Consider the following 20,260-nt stretch of genomic DNA (forward strand, 5'->3'; position numbering starts at 1 on the left):
ATTTTAGAAAAATCTAAGATGTTAGCATGTAAAATCTACTTGGTTTTTACACTTACTAATGACACATTTAGCCACTTTTTGTTCTTATACTACTTCTTATGGCCATTTAAAAATACGGATATTTGACTCAGTTTCATGCTAGAAAAATCAGAAGTCCTTGGAAAGATTAGAAGTCCACTTTGTTTCTGTACATGACTATTCTTGATTAAGTCAATCATGTTGTAATTATTTCCAAAGAGCTGCAATATAGAGAAAAAAAAAAAGAGAGAGAGAGAGAGAACAGACTGAATTGCTTATTGTCTGGGGACATTCTCCTTTTGAGGCTTTCTCCATGTTTCCTATCACAGAGAGGCACTTGTATGACTTCACACATTTTTCCTCTAAAGTTTCTGATTAATCTCAGATATTGCACGGGGTCAGGGGCAATCTGTTGGTACACTGATATTTGTCTTATGACAGAGTGGGGTTATTACACGTCTTTATAAGAGGCCTTTAGCCAAGTTTTTTTCAAGTCCTACAAAAACTGTTTAAAATTAAATTAGATGGTTAGAGTGTGTAGATCATTAAATTTTGCATTCAAACTGAATAGCAGAAATAACTCAGGTTTTAAGAAAGAGAGATTGCTAGGGCACGAATGAAGAGAGTGTCCTTTTTGACTTTGCAGAAGCGAAATGCTTGACTCAACAGGAAAAGCAGACTTTGAATATGAATAATAGTTTTGGGGAAAAAAAAAAAAAACAAAACACCTTCCAGGGTAGTCATACTACCTGTAGTAATGGAAATGGCAATCTTTTTACCTATGGGCTTATTTCAAATAATAGTAATTTGTACGTATTCTTTTAAGAAGAACCAATAATTATAGTATAGTTTTATGTATGCAAAGGTAATAGCAAGTTAATCATGGGTTTTGACGAAACATTCATATTTTCAATCCATCCTTAGCAATTCTAGACTTATGACTATGTTTTATAGCTTCTCAGGGTATTTATTATGTAACCTTTTTATGCTAAAATTTTTATTAAATTTATAACTTAAATCCAGAACAGTACACCATCATAATTGCAGTGGTGACGCATTTACATGAAGTAAACACACTTTGTGTCACCAGCACCTATAGGAAGAAACAGAAAATTACCAGATGCCCCCAAAGCCTTCTTCAGATCCTCTTTTTTGTTGGCAATTACAACTAACCCTCACCCCAAATTAATAACAATCTTGGCATCTAAAATAATATATTGCTTTTGCCTCTTTTTGCACTTAGCATAAAAGGAATCATCCAATATATACTATTTCTTTCTAGTTTATTGTTTTTAATATTTTGCATTTGACATTCACCTGTACTACTACATGAGATTGTAGTTTGTTTATTCTCATTACTGAACAGGATTCCATTGCATGACGTATCACAATTCATTAATCAGTTCTGCAGATGGACCTCTGGCTATTTTCCAGTGGTAAACTGTTACAAATAATGCCTATTATTAAAACAGACTTCTTAGGGCACTTGCGTGGCCCAGTTGGTTAACCGCCTGACTCTTGATTTCAACTCAGGTCATGATATCATGGTTTGTGAGATTCAGCCCTGCATGGCATGGAGCTCCACCCTGACAGCAGAACGCCTGCTTGGGATTCTCTCTCTCCTCTCTCTCTCTCCCCTTCCCCCTGTTAGCACTCTCTTTGACTCTCTCTCTCAAAAATAAATAAATAAAACTTAAAGAAAAAAGAAAATGGACTTGTTACTGTATTCGGCTAGACATATAAGGTGGGAATATAAACAGAGATGAAATTAATTGATCAAACTCATGAGTAGGGTAGCTGTAATAAACAGTACCAATCACCTTTGTAAAGGGATTTTGATCAATTTACAGCAACAGTATATGTAAATTCCAATTGCTTCATGTCCTTGTGATACGTGGAATTGTCAATTATTTTCACTCATCCTTCCTGTTTTAATTTGCATTTACTACCTGATGACTAATGAAATAAAGTACTTGTTTCATTATGTTTTATGTCCATTTGAATATTATCATTTGGGAAGAGCTTATATGAATCTTTGCTAATTGTTTTAGAGTGCCATACTTTTTCTTTATTTATAAATACTGTTTATATATTCTGGCAACATGCCCATTATTATATACATATGCATATGTTAATGTGCATATATTTTATGCCTACTTTATTACATAGCCCAGAACACACTGCTCTATTTATGCACTTATGTCAATCTAGAGAAATACTAAGAGTTGGGGAAGATGGTACATACAGAAGACTACTGAAAACTGAAAGATCATCTGAATGCTATTTCCTTGAAGTCTCTTCTAAGTCGCAATGATACATTAATTTGATGTTCTTGGGGCAAAATCTCAAGTTGAGAAATATTTTCTCACACACACAAAACAACAAACTTCACTCTCATTTTGAGCATAAATTCATACTCATGTTTTCAATTTGATTTTCAAAGGCCACTACACTCAGTCTTTGGTATCCTCATTTTCTTATTTATTTATTTATTTATTAATTAGTTAATTTTAATGTTTTTTTTATTTAAAAACTTTTTTAAATGTTTATTTTTGACACAGAGAGAGAGACAGAGCATGAGCAAGGGAGGGGCAGAGAGAGAGAGGGAGACACAGAATCCAAAGCAGGGTCGAGGCTCTGAGCTGTCAGCACAGAGCCCGTCGCAGGGCTCGAACTCACAGATCGTGAGATCATGACCTGAGCCAAAGTCAGACGCTCAACAGAGTCACCCAGGCGTCGTGATGTTTATTTATTTTTGAAAGAGAGAGACAGAGTGTGAACAGGGGAGGGGCAGAGAGAGAGGGAGACACAGAGTTGGAAGCAGACTCCAGGCTCCTGGCTTCAACACACAGCCCGAGGCAGGCTAGACCCACAAACTGAGCCATGAGATCATGACCTGAGCCAAAGTCGGAGGCTTAACCAACTGAGCCACCAAGGTCCCCTCATATCCTCCTTTTCATCAAAATCTGTAAGTCATTTCCTTGAAATGTTCTAGAATTCATGTTTTCTTATTTTTTGTCTTACCTAACCAATATTTTCTCTCCCAGTCTTCTGTGATTGCCTTATAATTATCTTAATAGTGATTGCGTGTACTATTAATTTTCTATTTGATGGATATTAAACAATAGCATTCAATTGTACCTCTGATATGGCTCAGTTATTCATTTTTCCTTTTGCCTTTCTTTCCTACCTCATATCTACATAATTTTGTTTCCATGCCAACTGACTCACATGGTTTTCCTCTTTATCCCTTCCAATCCATCCCATACAAGGCTAACAGATATATCTTTTGCAAAGATAAATCTATTTACTTTTAAAAATCTTTATGAGACTAACCCCCTTAAAAATCCTGCAATAGTAAAGTCCTGGCATTCAGACAGAGCCCTTCCAAGATTGATTGAGCCTTATGTTGTTAATTTATGCCTTAATAGTTTGGTGTAGTTAGAAGATGGCATTGAATTATATGATATCCTTATAGCAGTAAGAAAGGATCCTCTTAAAATCATTGTCCTAACACTTACATTCTACTAAATAAGCATCTTCATTTTAATAACTATAAACCATATAAATTATCTTTCTGTAGAATGCAACTTATAATTGTTATTCTTAATTGCAAGTCTTTTGACAATGTGTTTAGGAAACTGATTAAGATACAATAATATTTAATTTTAAAATGTTGTATTATCTATCCAATCATTGTCTGTGCTCTAATACATGTCTTGTTCTTTCAGAAATAATTTTTAAAAATCACATTTTTCAAAAATCATTTCAGAATACTTTATTTTTTTTTTAATTTTTTTTCAATGTTTATTTATTTTTGGGACAGAGAGAGACAGAGCATGAACGGGAGAGGGGCAGAGAGAGAGGGAGACACAGAATCGGAAACAGGCTCCAGGCTCTGAGCCATCAGCCCAGAGCCTGACGCGGGGCTCGAACTCACGGACCGCGAGATCGTGACCTGGCTGAAGTCGGACGCTTAACCGACTGCGCCACCCAGGCGCCCCCAGAATACTTTAGAGTAGACCTAGAATGACAACAGGGATTTTATTTCAATATTGATACTCAGGAAAAATCCTGTTCAAATTCCCATGTGATCATACTACATTGTTTGTGTCAGAGCCTTGAAAGTTTAGTATTAAATAACAGTCTTGATGAGACCCCAGGGGATTTAAATAAGTCTTGGAGTTCTTTTCCTCCGAATTCTTAGGTTATCTACTGTAGAACATGAAATGGTTTTGCTTCATTTAAAAAGCTCACATCTAAATAAAAGATAGTTGTTTTATTCCCAAGGAAAATACTTGCATCTGAAATTCCATCTAAGGATATTTCAGAATAGCTTTGTCTTTGTAATAAAACTTTTTGTGTGAACCACAGTGTAGTTTAAATCATTATTTGTAATTTAGACAATAATATACATACCATATTTGTTTTCGTATCTCATTTTTTGTTCCTATTATTCACTGTTTTGTTCCCTAAAAGATTACTTGGCATAGAGTAGGTACTTAACAAATACTGCTTTAATGAATTTACAGGTCCGTTTGCTTTTGACCATATTATCTAACTTCTCAATTTCTTGTAAAATTTTTTAAATGGCAATAGTAAATTTTAAAGCACAGGGTTGTTATTAACTGAGATATCGACCATAAAGCAAGAGTGCTCAATGCATTGGAAACTCTCAGTAAGCATGAAATTTCCTGATTATCTTTTAAAATGTTTTCAGAACTTTCTTAAAGAAGAATCTTAAGCAGTGCAAGTTACTACACTCAGTTTTGATTATATAACTGAGTACATCAATTACATCAATGTACATCAATTCTACCCTGAAAACACAAAGACTTATCTAGCACAGAGAACACTGCTGAGAACATAGTACTGACTGAGACAATTTCCATGGGAAATCTCAAAATTATTTTTGAACAATAACAACAGTGTTATCAAAAGTGTATGTAATAGTTTCCTAGAGCTTCCATAAAAAATAACCACAGACCTAGTGATTTGAAATAACAGAAACTTATTCTGTCATAGCTCAGGAAACTAGAGTGTTAGCAGGATTGTTTCCTTCAGGAGGCTCTGATGGAGAATCTGTTCCATGTGTCTCTCATAGCTTCTGGTGCTTACGGATAATCACGGACATTCCTCGGCTTGTGGCTACTCTGATGTCTATCCCCATCATCACTATGCTCTCCCCATGTGTCATTCTCTGTGTCCTCTTGAAGACATCAGTCATTGAATAGGACCTACACTAATCCAGGATGACATCGTTTTTACATGATTACATCTTCAAATATTCTGTTTCCAAATAAAGTCATATTCACAGGTCCCTAGGAATAGACTTGAATTTATCATGTTGGGAGAATGCAATTCTAGTAAGCAGAGTGTGCCTAATATTTTGTCATTGATAAAGAATTCAGTTAACATCCCAAAGCTACGTTCACATTTTGAGACGATGTCTTAAAATCATTTTACATCATGGCTTGTAATTAATTGATTTTACAGTCTATGCGTTAATAATTTGCCATCGTGTTAAACATAAATTTTACTGCACACACAGTTGAAGCATACACAATTCAGTTTGTTAAAAAAGTATTTTTTTAGTTTATGTCTTAACACTTTTTTCACATTTATTTATTTAGGGAAAGAGAGCATGAAGGGGGGGGCACAGAGAGAGAGAGAGAGAGAGAGAGAATCCCAAACAGGCTCCACGCTGTCAGTGCAGAGCCTCACGTGGGGCTTGATCTCACAAACTGTGAGCCAAAATGAAGAGTCAGATGCTTAAACAAGGGAGCCACCTAGGTGCCCCAAAATGTATTCATAGTGCTTAATACATGTGCATATATATTCTTTCATAAATATCTGCTCTCATTGTTTACTGACTTTGTACTTTTAAAAATTAACAATTAAATATTATATATTTTTACATTCTTTTTTCTTCTTTTTGTTTTCAAGTTTTTATTGAAATTCCAGTTAGTTAACATACAGGGTGATATTAGTCGTTTCAGGTGCACGGTATACTGACTTATCACATCCATATAACACCCAGTTCTCAACACAAGTGCACTCCATAATCACCATCACCTATTTAACTCCTCCCCTCACCTACCTTCCCCCTGGTAAACATTAGTTTTTTCTCTATATTTAAGAGTATGGTTCTTCATTTCTCTCTCTCTCTCTTTTCCTTTGCTCATTTTATATCTTAAATTCCATATATGAGTGAAATCATATGATATCTGTCTTATTCTGACTGACTTATTTCACTTAGCATACTACTCTCTAGCTCCACCCATGTGTTTGCAAATGACAAAATTTCATTCTTTCATATCTATATCATCTATATCTATATATGTATACATCTCTATCTACCTATCTATCTATCTCCATTCATCAGTCAATGGACATGGGCTGTTCCCATAATTGTACTATTGTAGATAATAGTGCTATAAACATTGGGATTTATGTATCTCTTTGAATTAGTATTTTTGTATTATTTGGGAAAATACCAGGTAGTGCAATTGCTGGATTGAAGGATAGTTTGTATTTTTAATTTTTTGAGAAACCTCTATACTGTTTTCCAGTGTCTGAACCAATTTTCATTCTCACCAATGGTGCTGGAAGGTTCCTCTTTCTTTGCATCCTCACCAATACCTGTTGTTTCAAAATAGTACTCTGATTACTATAAAACACTGAAAGAAATTGAGGATGACACACAAAAAAATGGAAAGATATTCCATGCTCGTGGATTGGAAGAACAAATGTTGTTAAAATGTTTATACTACACAAAACAATCTTTATATTTAACACAATTTCTATCAAAATACCAGCAGCATTTTTTACAGAGCTAAAACAAACAATTCCAAAATGTGTATGGAACCATAAAAGACCCCACATAGCCAAAGCAACCTTGAAAAAGAAAAGCAAGGGGCGCCTGGGTGGCGCAGTCGGTTAAGCGTCCGACTTCAGCCAGGTCACGATCTCGCGGTCCGGGAGTTCGAGCCCCGCGTCAGGCTCTGGGCTGATGGCTCGGAGCCTGGAGCCTGTTTCTGATTCTGTGTCTCCCTCTCTCTCTGCCTCTCCCCCATTCATGCTCTGTCTCTCTCTGTCCCAAAAATAAATAAACGTTGAAAAAAAAAATTAAAAAAAAAAAAAAAAGAAAAAGAAAAGCAAAATAAGAGTCATCACAATTCCAGACTTCAGGTTATATTGTAAAGCTGTAGTGATCAACATAGTATAGTACCGGTACAAAAATAAGACACATACATGAATGGAACAGAACAGAATAGCCAGAAATGAACCCACAACTATATGGTCAATTAATCTTTTTTTTTTTTTTTTTTAAATTTTTTTTTTTCAACGTTTTTTATTTTTTTTTATTTTTGGAACAGAGAGAGACAGAGCATGAATGGGGGAGGCGCAGAGAGAGAGGGATGGTCAATTAATCTTTGACAAAGAAGGAAGGAATATCCAATGGGAAAAAAAGACAGTCTCTTCAACACATGCTGTTGGGAAAATGGGACAGCATCATGCAAAAGAGTGAAACTAGACTGCTTTCTTACACCAAACACAAACAATAAATTCAGCATGAATTAAAGACCTAATATGAGACCTGAAACCATAAAAATCCTAGAGGAGAACATAGGCCATAGCAACTTCTTACTAGATATGTCTCCAGATGCAAGGTAAACAAAAGCAAAAATGAACTATTAGGACTTCATCAAAATAAAAATCTTCTGCACAGTAAAGGAAACAATCAACAAAACTGAAAGGCAAGTTTTGGAAAGCGAAAATATATTTACAAATGACCTATCTGGTAAAGAGTATGAAAAATATTTAAAGAACTTATAAAAATTAAAAAACAACTAAAGAAATTACAAAATACAAATAATCCAATTAAAAATGGACAGACAACATAAATAGACATTTTTACAAAGCAGACATACAGATGGCATACAGAGACATGAAAAGGTGCTCAACATCACTCATCATCAAGGAAATACAAATCAATACTACAATGAGGTATTATCTTACACCTATCAGAATGTCTAAATCAACAACACAAGTAATTATTTGATTTTTGGACTTGAACTTGGGATTATTTATGTACCTCATGGCAGAGAAATGATTCAGCTCCCAAAACAAAGACAGTTGTGGTTTTTTCATAACTTTAATTCTCCATCTTATACTCACACAGCTACTGTGATTTTTTAACAAATATTTTTGTCAATAGCAAATGATATTCTTACCCTATGAACACTTAGAATATTTTTATTTTTACAATAGTCAAGACATGTAAGCAACCTAAGTATCCATCAGTAAAGAAGTGGATAAGGAACATATACATATAATATATATAATTTAATGTAGTATAATAGTTATATATATATATTCCTTATATATATTACACTTAGGTAAGCAACCTAACTCTTCATCAGTAGACAAGTGGATAAGGAAGATACACATATAATGTATATTGTAATTATATTATAATATATTATAAAATGTTATATATAATATATATATTCCACTATATAAAATGGAATACTAAGCAACCATTAAAAAGGATGAGATCGTGGTATCTGAGACAAAATGAATGGACCTAGCAGGTGAGATATGAAGTAGATAAGTCAAACTAAGAAAGGCATATATCATATGATTCCACTCATTAATGGAATATAAAAAAAAGAATAAACAAAAAGCAGAATCAGCACTAAAAATACAGAAGACAAACTGTTATAAGCTGCCAGAGGGAAGTGGTGTGGGGGTTGAGAAAACTGGGTGAAGGGGAGAGGGAGATACAAGCTTCCACTTATGGAATGATTAAGTCACAGGAATAAAACGTAGAACATAAGGAATATAAATAAGTAAGTAAGTAAATAAATAAATAAATAAATAAATAAATAAATAAATAAATAAATATTTGAAATATATATACGAAATATATATAAACATATTTCAAATATACATATATATTTGAAAACACTATTAAAATGCAAGCAGAGAGAAAATTTAAATGAAATGTACTCAGTTTTGGACAATTGCACAGTAGTTGATATATATTGAAAAGTTTCTATCCATGGGTACCACAATTTTAAAAAATCAACCTGTTTACAGTGCAATTAGCATACAACAAAATTCACCAATTTTAAGTGTACACTTTGGTGAAGTTTGACAAATGTCTACAGTTACATATTCGGCATCTAATTCATGACACCGGACCTTTCCACCAACCACCTTCAGTTACCAGGATCACTTTGCAGTCAGTTTTCATCCCAGAGCTCAGCTCCTGGCAACCACCAGTCTCATTTCTTTCTCAATAACTTTCCATTTCCTAGAGTGTCACATAAATAGTAAGGCAGAAAGTCTCCCTTCTTTCTCTCACCATCATGATTGAGCATTAAGATATATTGCCTAGGGGCGCCTGGGTGGCGCAGTCGGTTAAGCGTCCAAATTCAGCCAGGTCACGATCTCACGGTCCCTGAGTTCGAGCCCCGCGTCGGGCTCTGGGCTGATGGCTCAGAGCCTGGAGCCTGTTTCAGATTCTGTGTCTCCCTCTCTCTCTGCCTCTCGCCCGTTCATGCTCTGTCTCTCTCTGTCCCAAAAATAAATAAATGTTGAAAAAAAAAAAAAAAGATATTGCCTACGTCAGCAGTCCACTTATTTTTATGGTTAAATAATATTTTATTTTTTGGATACAATATCATCAGGGCATTATCCTATCAATGAATATATTGATATTACTTTTTGTTTAAAAACAGGAATTATTATTAACAAATCTATGTAAAAGCCTTTGTGTGGACCCCGGATTTCATTTGTCATGGGTAAATGCCTAGGAGTGGAATCAGTAATCAGTGCATAACATGGTAAGTAAATCTTTAATTATATAAGAAACCATGGCAGAAACCAGGGCAGAGAGAGAGAGGGGGCACAGAATCTGAATGCTTTTCCAAAGTGTCTGTACCATTTTATATTCCCATCAGCAATAATGGGATTTCTAGTTTTTGCTAAGTAGTGGCAAAATCTTGGTGCTGTCAGTATTTTTAATGGTAGTCGTTTTGTTGAATTTGTAGTAAATTCTCACTATCATTTTATCTTCCATTTCCCTAATGAAAATTAAGTTGAGGATCTCCCATATGCTTTTTTTAATAGTTTGTGTATCTTTGGTGAAGCGTTTGCTGAGATATGTGGCCCATCAATTTTATTAGATTGCTTGTATGCTTATTTTAGATATGTAAAAAAAAAAAAATGATATTTATTTGTTTTGAGAGACAGAAAGGCAGCATGCATGAGCCGGGGAGAGGCAGAAAGAAAAGGAGAGAAAGAAACCTAAGCAGGTTCCATGCTGTCAACACAGAATGCAAGGCAGAGCTCGATCCCCACCTCAGGCCAAGAGTTGGACGCTCAACCAACTGAGCCACCCAGGCACTCCTGATCTGGAAGAAATTTCTTTATAGGGTGGATTAGAACCCTTTCTCATTTTCATATTTTGCAAATACTTTTCCCCATTCAAGGTTGTTTTTATTTCATTTTTTGAAAAAAAAATTGAAATATCTTACAGGTTCTGGAATTTTATTTTTTTGATTAAAAGTTAATTTTCCATTTTTTCTTTATGATTGGTACTATTATGTTTATTTTCATAGATATTTCCATGAATGTTTATGTTTATGCTTAGTTTTAATTATACTTCTACATTTAGGTCTAGAGTCCAATTTGAATGAATGTTTATATATGGTAGGAGGTAAAAAGGGTATGGATGAAAGGATTTTGAAATATATATACGTATATATTATACTTTTTACAAATAAATATTTATTTATTTTGAGAGAGAATGTGAGCAGAGGAAGGGCAAAGAGAGAAGGAGAGACAGAAGAGGAGAGAGAGAATCCTGAGCAGGCACCACACTGTCAGAGCAGAGCCTTAAGAAGGCTTGAACCCGCAAACCATGAGACTATGACAAGAGCCGAACCCAAGAGTCAGATGCTTAATCAACTGAGCTACCCAGGCACCTTTTTTAACATATATATATATATATATATATATATATATATATATACATATATATATATATATGTATATATATATATGTATATATATATATATATATTTAATGTTTATTTATTTTTGAGAGATTGAGAGGGAGAGAGAGAGGGGGAGGGAGACAGAGAGACAGGACAAGGGAGGGAGGGGCAGAAAGAGAGGGGGACACAGAACCAGAAGCAGGCTCTAGGCTCTGAGCTGTCAGCATAGAGCCCCACTCAGGGCTTGAACTCACGAACCACAAGATCATGACCTGAGCCCCAGTCAGAGGCTTAACTGACTGAGCCACCCAGGTGCCCCAATACTTCTTTTAGAGTCACTTAGATTCACTGCAAAATTGAGCAGAAGGTGTAGCTCTTCCAATGTAAACTATTTCCAATGGTAGCAGAGGTATTTGCTGAAAAGATTCTCTCTTCTCTTTGAATCGCCTTGTACATTTTCCAAATGCAATTGATCCTGTGTGTATGCACCGATTTTTGTTTTTCTTCTCTTTTATGGCTCAGTTGGTCTATATATTTGCTTTTATGCTCATATTAACCTGTAGTGCTTACTATGCTGTATAATAATTCTTGAGAGGAGGTCATTTAAGCCCTCAGACTACATTCATCTCTTACAGAATTGTTTTGCGCATTCTGAATCCTTTTGTCATGTTTTCCTTTTCTGTCATGTTTTCCTGTGTCTATTGTTTCATAAAATTTCATGTTTTTTTTTTTCAATTCTCTGTGGCTAGTGTACAGAAATGTTATAAAATTATACATAAAAATATATCCCAGCTAACCTACAGCTATGCTAAAGCTGTATATGTCTAGTGCATTTTTGTTTATTTCTTCAGAATTTATTTATACACCATAGCCCTATTTTCAAATGAAGATGAACTTTCTACTTTCCCTACAGTATGTCTAGCTTCCTTACACTGCCTAGGACCCGCAGTAAACTGTTGAATAACAAAGAGAGTGGGTGTCCTTGCCCTATTACTGAGGCCAGTATCAGCCTCTTGAGTTTCTTTTTAAGTTTGAATGGTATTTTTTTTTCATTCTTTTCTTTTTAACTTATTTGTGTCTTTCTATTTAATGTGAGATGTCTGCAGGATGACTATTTTTGTCCTTTCTATCATCTAGGTTTATACTTGACGTGGTTTCATTGGTGTGATTATTTCATTCACATTTCTTGTAATCTTTGATATGGTTTAAATCTGACATCTTCCTATTTGTTTTCTCCTTTCTCATCTGCTCTCTGTTCTTTTTTGGTTCATTTCATGCTTTCTATGAATTTTTTATGTCATTACATATAATCTCTTATTAAGTTATTAGATATTTTTGTTCTAATTTTCTTTTCTAATGATTGCTTTATGGTTTGAAATATACATCTTCATTACATCTTATCTTCAGAGTATATTAAACTACTTAACTTACAATGTATGAACAATACAAAGGGCATTTTCATGTTTTCATTTTCTATTATTGTTGTCAAACATTTTACTTGTACATGTATCTCATATAGTTGTCATTTCTTCTTTGGAATATGAATTATATTTTAAATATAATTAAGATAATATAGAAAGCATCATCTTTTTTTTTTTTTTTTTCAACGTTTATTTATTTTGGGACAGAGAGAGACAGAGCATGAACGGGGGAGGGGCAGAGAGAGAGGGAGACACAGAATCAGAAACAGGCTCCAGGCTCTGAGCCATCAGCCCAGAGCCCAACGTGGGGCTCGAACTCACGGACAGCGAGATCGTGACCTGAGCTGAAGTCGGACGCTTAACCGACTGCGCCACCCAGGCGCCCCAAGCATCATCTTTTATACCTACTCTTGTGTATCTTTTCTAACACTTTTCATTCATTTTTAGTGGGCATAATTTTATTCTGACTTTAGGACATAGCTTTGTATTTCTTTTGGGCAGGTTCCTCAGAAATGGATTCTAATCTTTGTTGCCTGAAAAAAAATCTTTATTTCCCTTTTATTTTTATAATACATTTTTCTATGTTTAGAATCCTATTATTTTTTCTTATAGCAAATTAATACTGTCATTCCATTCAGTGTATGACTTTTATGGGTTTCTGATAAGAAGTCATTATTTTACTTATTTTTGTTTCTCTGTAGACACCTGCGTTTTTCTCTAGTTGCTTTTAAGATCTTTTTTTTTTTTTTTTACCTCTACATAAGCTTTATTGTGGATTTCTTTATGTGTATTGTGATTGTAGTTCACTTAATTTCTTAAACCTATATGTTTGTACGGTATAACCAAATTTTGAAATATTTAGCCATTATTCTTACAAATGCTTAGTTATAACAATAATAGCGTATGTTCTAGGTCACTTGATATTGTTCTTTAACTCACTGATGCTTTTTGTGTTCATTTTTTTTAAAGTTTATTTATTTTGAGAGACAGTGTATGAACAAGTGGAAGAGGGGCAGAGAGAGACAGACAGACAGAGAAAGAGAATCCCATGCAGGCTCTGCACTGTCAATGCAGAGCCTAATGCAGGGCTTGAACTCAGGAACACTTGAGATCATGACCTGAGCCGAATCAAGACTCAGATGTTTAGCCTCCTGAGCCACCCAGGAGCCAGTAGGGTTCATTTTCCTCTTTTCTCTTACATTGCCTCATTTTGGACAATGTCTGTTGCTATGGCTTCATGTTCAATGATATTTCTGCTAATTTGTTGCTAGTATCATCCAGTGTACTTTCCATCATGGATATTGTATTTTTCACCTCTGGTGATTACATTTAGGTCATTTTTATATCTTCTATTGTTCTTTTCATGGGCAAGTTTCCTTCTACATTATTATGCATTTTGAGGATATTTATAATGGGCATTGTAATGTCTTTGTCCTCTAATTCCATTAGATCTGTCAATTCTGTGCCTGATTATTTCAATTTGCTACCAGCTCTAAATTTAAGTTTTGTGAACTGAATTATATTTCTTTAAAGAGTGCTGCACTTTTTTTTTGGGGGGGGTGGCATGTATTTAATTTACTTTTAACCTTTGTTATAATGATTCCAGGCCAACCCTTACCAAAGGCTAATTTGACCCTGCCAATAAGGTGATACTCTGCTCAGAATTCTCTCTCAGGGTGCATGTATTATTAGATTTTTTTTTTTTTCAGTGTGGCTGAGGAGATTTTATGCTATTTTCATTCCCATGTGAGCTTCAGAAACTTCTTAGCTTACTCTTTTCTACTGCTTCTTAGAATTTCTCTCTACAAATGCAAAGATTGTCACTCATCCAAAGATTTGAGGAGACTCTTTTGAAGATCTCCAAAGATTTCTCTGTGAAGCTCCCTTTTATCTGATATTCTGCCCTGCCGATTCTAGCTACCTTGACATCTTCAAAATCTGATCTTTGTCCCTTCAAATCAGCAAGAATTTCAGGCTCTCTTTGAGTGCCTCGCCCTTCCTTGAGTCCTGAAAAGTGTCCACAGAGGAACCAGGGAACATCACAGCATTCTTCTGGTTTCACTTGTCTCACGTATCACAATCCTATGCTGTTGTTTCCCAGTATCTGATAACATCTCACACTGGTGTTCAGGTTTCCTGGTGTATGTAGTGATGGCGGAGGGGAACACAATTACTGTAGTAGTTGATATTCCATAGACAGTAGGAGGAGATTATGCAATGCCTTTACATGTATTAACTCACGTAATCCTCACAGGTCCAAGAAGTGAATTGTATCAAATTATTCTATCATCAACTTGGTTAGACTGAGAACAAAATTTTCCAAAATCTAATTTCCTGTCGATTCATGGGTTAGAGTTAACCAAATAGGTACTTTCACGAGGTACGGGATAAAGAGGTGTGAAATTGGCCATGACCCCCTGAATATTAGACGTGATGGCAGATGTGAGGCACCGAGGAGCTTTCAGCGTGTCCTGCCGCCTCAACTCATCGTCCAGATCTTTTTGAGTGCTGGCTCTGCTATCTAACAGCAAATCCTGGTCCACCACTGTGCTTTGCATATACGTTTACAGACCCACAGGCTCACACCCCTCCTTTAATAGTTCCCTCTGCACATCCCTTTCAGTAGCTGAACATGTGCTTCTCAGACTGACCACATGTGACTCAGCTGAGGCTCTCTCACTTGTGTTCTGACATTCACGTTCCTGTGCTTTTCACAATTGCGCAAGCTTTACTTCCTGTAACAAATCCCTTCTCCCACAATGCACTGCAGCTCCATTTCCATTAGTCAGCATTTGCTGATATAGAAGGCATTATGGTGATCTCTAGTTTTTACATAAGTAAAATAAGAAATGGAAACAATTCATAATTTTTTAATATTAAAAAGCCAATGAGTGCTAGAGCTAGGATTTAAATCCAGGAAGGGTGTTTCGAAATTGATGATTTTATTCACCTTGCCATATTGCCTCTTTAAAGCTCTGCACTTATCAGTGGTAATGAAATATCTGTCATTTTTTGGCACAACGCTTTTATGACTATGTGTGTTGAAATATTCAGGGATTTGTATTTATTTGCTAGAACCATTTGCCAACTGTCACATACATATAATGTCTACAGAATATTAAAATTAAATTCAAGAATATATTTTGTTTTTGTTTTACGTCAGTGATGATATATACAAAGATAAGCATTTTGTGAATAAGAACATCAAAGAACGATCTGAAAAAAGATATCTGAATAAGAAATAAATATTGATGCATGTTTTTAAAAATCAAATATAAATTTATATTGCCTTAATTTTTTTTTAATTTTTGTCTCTCTTAATTATACCATTAGTTCTATTTCTCATAAGAATTTACTTTTAAATAAGAAACATTCATTATGTATTTTATATGGAGGGGTAGAGTCTCCACTTATTAAATAATGATCTTAAATGTCTGAAAATATGCAATGTTGCAGTGAACACTTACATTCATAATAAACAAATTCAAATGAATAATGTATGTGTACATCTGTGTATTTACTAAAATATGTGGATAAAATATCTTTTATTAACTGATACTTTTGTTCCTAAACACAAAATAATTTTTTTAAAAAGTAGAAAACAGTTTATATATTGCTTTACTTACTTATTGGAGACATATGCAATTTCTTCTATGTTTTAGGCACCTGTTTTAGAAGCAATGCTTTTCATTAGTGTTGACTGTCTTATTAAATGCAGATGATATATTATGTATAATTCAAATCACTAGGCAGTTAATTGTGTGGATAATGTTTACATAGTGTCAAATAAATTTGTAAACATTATAATAGCAGTTTAAAATACGTTGTTATTTGTCAGATAATCAGCAGAGTACCTAGTTCAAATGGTAAGATACTGATAAAACTGGATTAGTACTTTACTTTTTTTGTAAAAAATGTCTACATTTTAATGTTCGAAAGAATAGACTTAATATTTTGTTTTCATTTGCAAAAGACTACATAGCTTTTCATATATACATTTGATTTTAAATTACCAATGATTGGGGCGCCTGGGTGGCGCAGTCGGTTAAGCGGCCGACTTCAGCCAGGTCACGATCTCGCGGTCCGGGAGTTCGAGCCCCGCGTCGGGCTCTGGGCTGATGGCTCAGAGCCTGGAGCCTGTTTCCGATTCTGTGTCTCCCTCTCTCTCTGCCCCTCCCCCGTTCATGCTCTGTCTCTCTCTGTCCCAAAAATAAAATAAATAAACGTTGAAAAAAAAAAAAAAGAGTCTCTTTAAATTACCAATGATTTAGAAATGTTTAATCATATATAATGGAATACATACATAGAACAAATAGTACAAAGACACTTAATGGGGTATCAGAACACAGACTTAACTCTCCTGGACCTATAACTCAGTTTTTAAATGATTTTGCACCACTGCTATCTCATCTGTAATACATAAAGGAAGACAGTGGAGTACACTCTTCCAGCTATATGATTATATGAGCTTCAATCTAATTAGTTAATATTTTGAAATATTCCCAACGTATTTTCTCTGCCTTCATTGGTTATATTTACTCTGAAAAATTCTCCAAAGGAGTAGGGCATGAAGATGAATCTGTGATCCAAAGAAATATAAATATTGTCATAAGTAAAATGACTCACATCAATTTAACTTTTGAAGCATACCTTTAAAAGAAACTCACAGCAAAAATAATAGCCTGACAGTAAGGGGTGTCTGATTACTAAGGCTACAGAGAGTTGGCTTTGTTTTGAATTTAAAAGTCTTTTCTTGGAGATCATTGGTTATACAACTGAAATTGTTTATCCCTGGGTAAGCATCCCATAATGACAAATTCCAGCAGTACCCAGGTTCTAAATCTGCCTTGGCCACATAAAAATGTCTGATGTGTGTGTGTGTGACGTTTGGTAGTTATATTCATCATTTCGGGCTGCCATAACAAAATAATACAGACTGGGTGGCTTAAACAACAGAAATGTATTTTCTCACAGTTCTAGAGGCTAGATGTCCAAGATCAAGTTGCCAGCATGATCAGTATTTAGTAAGACCTCTGTTCCTGGCTTGCAGATGGCCACCTTCTTGCTGTGTCTTCCCATGGTGGGGAAAAAGTGAGGGAGCAAGTTCTCTGGTATCTTTTCTTATTAGGGCTCTGGTCCCATCATGAGGGACCACACCTCCATGACCTCATCTAAACCCAATTATCTCCCACAGGTCGTATCTCTAATTACTATCCAACCTAGAGTTAAATGGCTTCAACATATGAAGTTGAATGGCATACAGTTCAGTACATAGTCATAGTCTCCCTACCATTTCATGTTCACATTTCATATCCTACTATATCCTACTTTTTTTTTTGTTTTGCCTCAGAGAATCTTTTTTTTTTCAATTTCTAGGAAATAACATCTATATGTGTAAATGGGGTATCTCCCCACCTACTGGGGGGGGGCGTGGGTGTCACAAGAACAAATCTTCCACGTATTATATGTTATCATCTTGCAGCTTCTTACCTACCCTTTCAATCTGCTAATCATATTTTGCCTTGTGTACGTGGGCTGCTATATTTGATATTTCTTTTTTCTGTTAAATCAGCTCTACTCATTCCAAGATGTTTCCTCAGTAATAAAAATTTAATGATGCAAAAAAGGAGTTTGAAAGTAAAAAAAGAAATTAATAACCAGTTGATATTTATTTCAGCAAATTACAGTTATATTTTCCAAAGTATCTTACTCAAAGACAAGGATTTTTTTAAGTGTATCTTCAGTTGAAATAAGAAATTGCTTTTTCAGTTATAAATATCATGAAAATTACATAATTTATAAGTAGATATTGACTTTCTAAAATGAACATGGAGATTTATTGACTACAGTGTATATCTTTATCTAGGCAACTTGAGAAATAATTAATCTTGATATTCATAGAAAATTTAAATCAATAAATGCATTATTACTATGGCTAAAAACTATAAGCAAACTGTGAGAAGTATTAATATTACCATTTTTGAATTGCTTTGATGTTTTAAGAAGGCACTTGAAGACTTCAGTTCTAAAATAATTTTTCTAACTAAAATATGTGTTGTATAAGGTCCCAAGATCACAACCATGTGGTGAAGTGCTAGGCAGCTCGCTAAACAAAGCCTAATAAATGCCACTATGCTTAGGCTTTTTTAAATTGAATTTAAAAATGAATGTTAATAATCAAAAAAATGATAATCATCATGCACCTATAATTTTCGTATTCACTAGAAATTTGGTTTTAAATAATAGGGTCTGCCCATTAAATCACCACCAAATTTCATTCAGGATTTAACTATTTCATATACTGGTGCGAAGTAACCTGAATTCTGATAGTTGTCTTTCTTTCATGATTTTGAGCATTATGACTTAATAAAAAAAAAATGATTTGACCATCAAAGCATTGAGTCAGATGTTGCAGGGAGAGAAACAAAAGGAAACACTGCCCTTGCACTGAAGGAGCTCGTAATCCTTCGGGGTGGACATGAAAGTAAGAAAAGTATAGAAGTTACCATAATATGACATAGGCTGGAAAAGGCCTTTGAAGAGATTGTTTAACATTAGAAAACTAAAAGGAAGTAAATATTGTAGTGATGAGATAGCATTCAAGGTGGGCCTTTAAATCTGTGGCGAATTTAAAAAGACAGAAGCAGTGGGGCGCCTGGGTGGCGCAGTCGGTTAAGCGTCCGACTTCAGCCAGGTCACGATCTCGCCGTCCGTGAGTTCGAGCCCCGCGTCGGGCTCTGGGCTGATGGCTCGGAGCCTGGAGCCTGTTTCCGATTCTGTGTCTCCCTCTCTCTCTGCCCCTCCCCCGTTCATGCTCTGTCTCTCTCTGTCCCAAAAATAAAATAAACGTTAAAAAAAAAAAAAAAAAAAAAAAGACAGAAGCAGAGAGGGGGTGAAAGGGCACTGCACTCAGAGAAACAACAGAGGGTGTAAGGGGAAGTGTGTAAAAGTATGAAACATGCCCAGAAAGAGCAAGTCATGAAGTCTCATTCTAGAGTGAACACACATAGAGGAATAACCGTACATAAAAATGGAAAAGTAGTTTAGAATCATATTGTAGACTAATTTAATTGCCAGAAATGTATTGACTAACTCAATAACTAATTCACTTTGGACCTATGATTTCAAAGACGATGTCACATTAAGAAGCCATACTTCACATGACAAGAGATACCAGGCCTCAGGAGTATCCAGTCTTGGAGGTAAACAGAAATGAATGGTGTAATTACACGAATGTATCTGAAACTACAGTCATGATTCTCAGAAGCCTATGATGGAGAGGCGCACGGTACTTGAAGATATATAATATACAATCTACTTCATTGGTGTACCAAAAAATAATTGGCTAGAGAAAAAGATTAGAGTTCAGAAGGATAGAAATAGGAGGAGAACAGGAAAAGGCCCAGTGCAGATGAATCACAGGTAGATAATTGTGGTCCTGTTGGGAAAGGAGGTGGGAAAAGGAGGGGAAAGGATTGGGAGAGGTGGAAAAACTAAGCCATTTCCAGATCCTGGAGGGTCTTTCATTTGTTTATTCTTCTTTTTTTTTTTTTCAACGTTTATTTATTTTTGGGACAGAGAGAGACAGAGCATGAACGGGGGAGGGGCAGAGAGAGAGGGAGACACAGAATCGGAAACAGGCTCCAGGCTCTGAGCCATCAGCCCAGAGCCTGACGCGGGGCTCGAACTCACGGACCGCGAGATCGTGACCTGGCTGAAGTCAGACGCTTAACCGACTGCGCCACCCAGGCGCCCCTCATTTGTTTATTATTCTAAACCTAGTAGGGAATTATTTAAGTGATTAATAAGAGG

Source organism: Puma concolor, chromosome A1 (assembly GCF_028749965.1).
Source record: "Puma concolor isolate L17-30 chromosome A1, mPumCon1.1.hap2, whole genome shotgun sequence".
Lineage (NCBI taxonomy): Eukaryota > Metazoa > Chordata > Mammalia > Carnivora > Felidae > Puma > Puma concolor.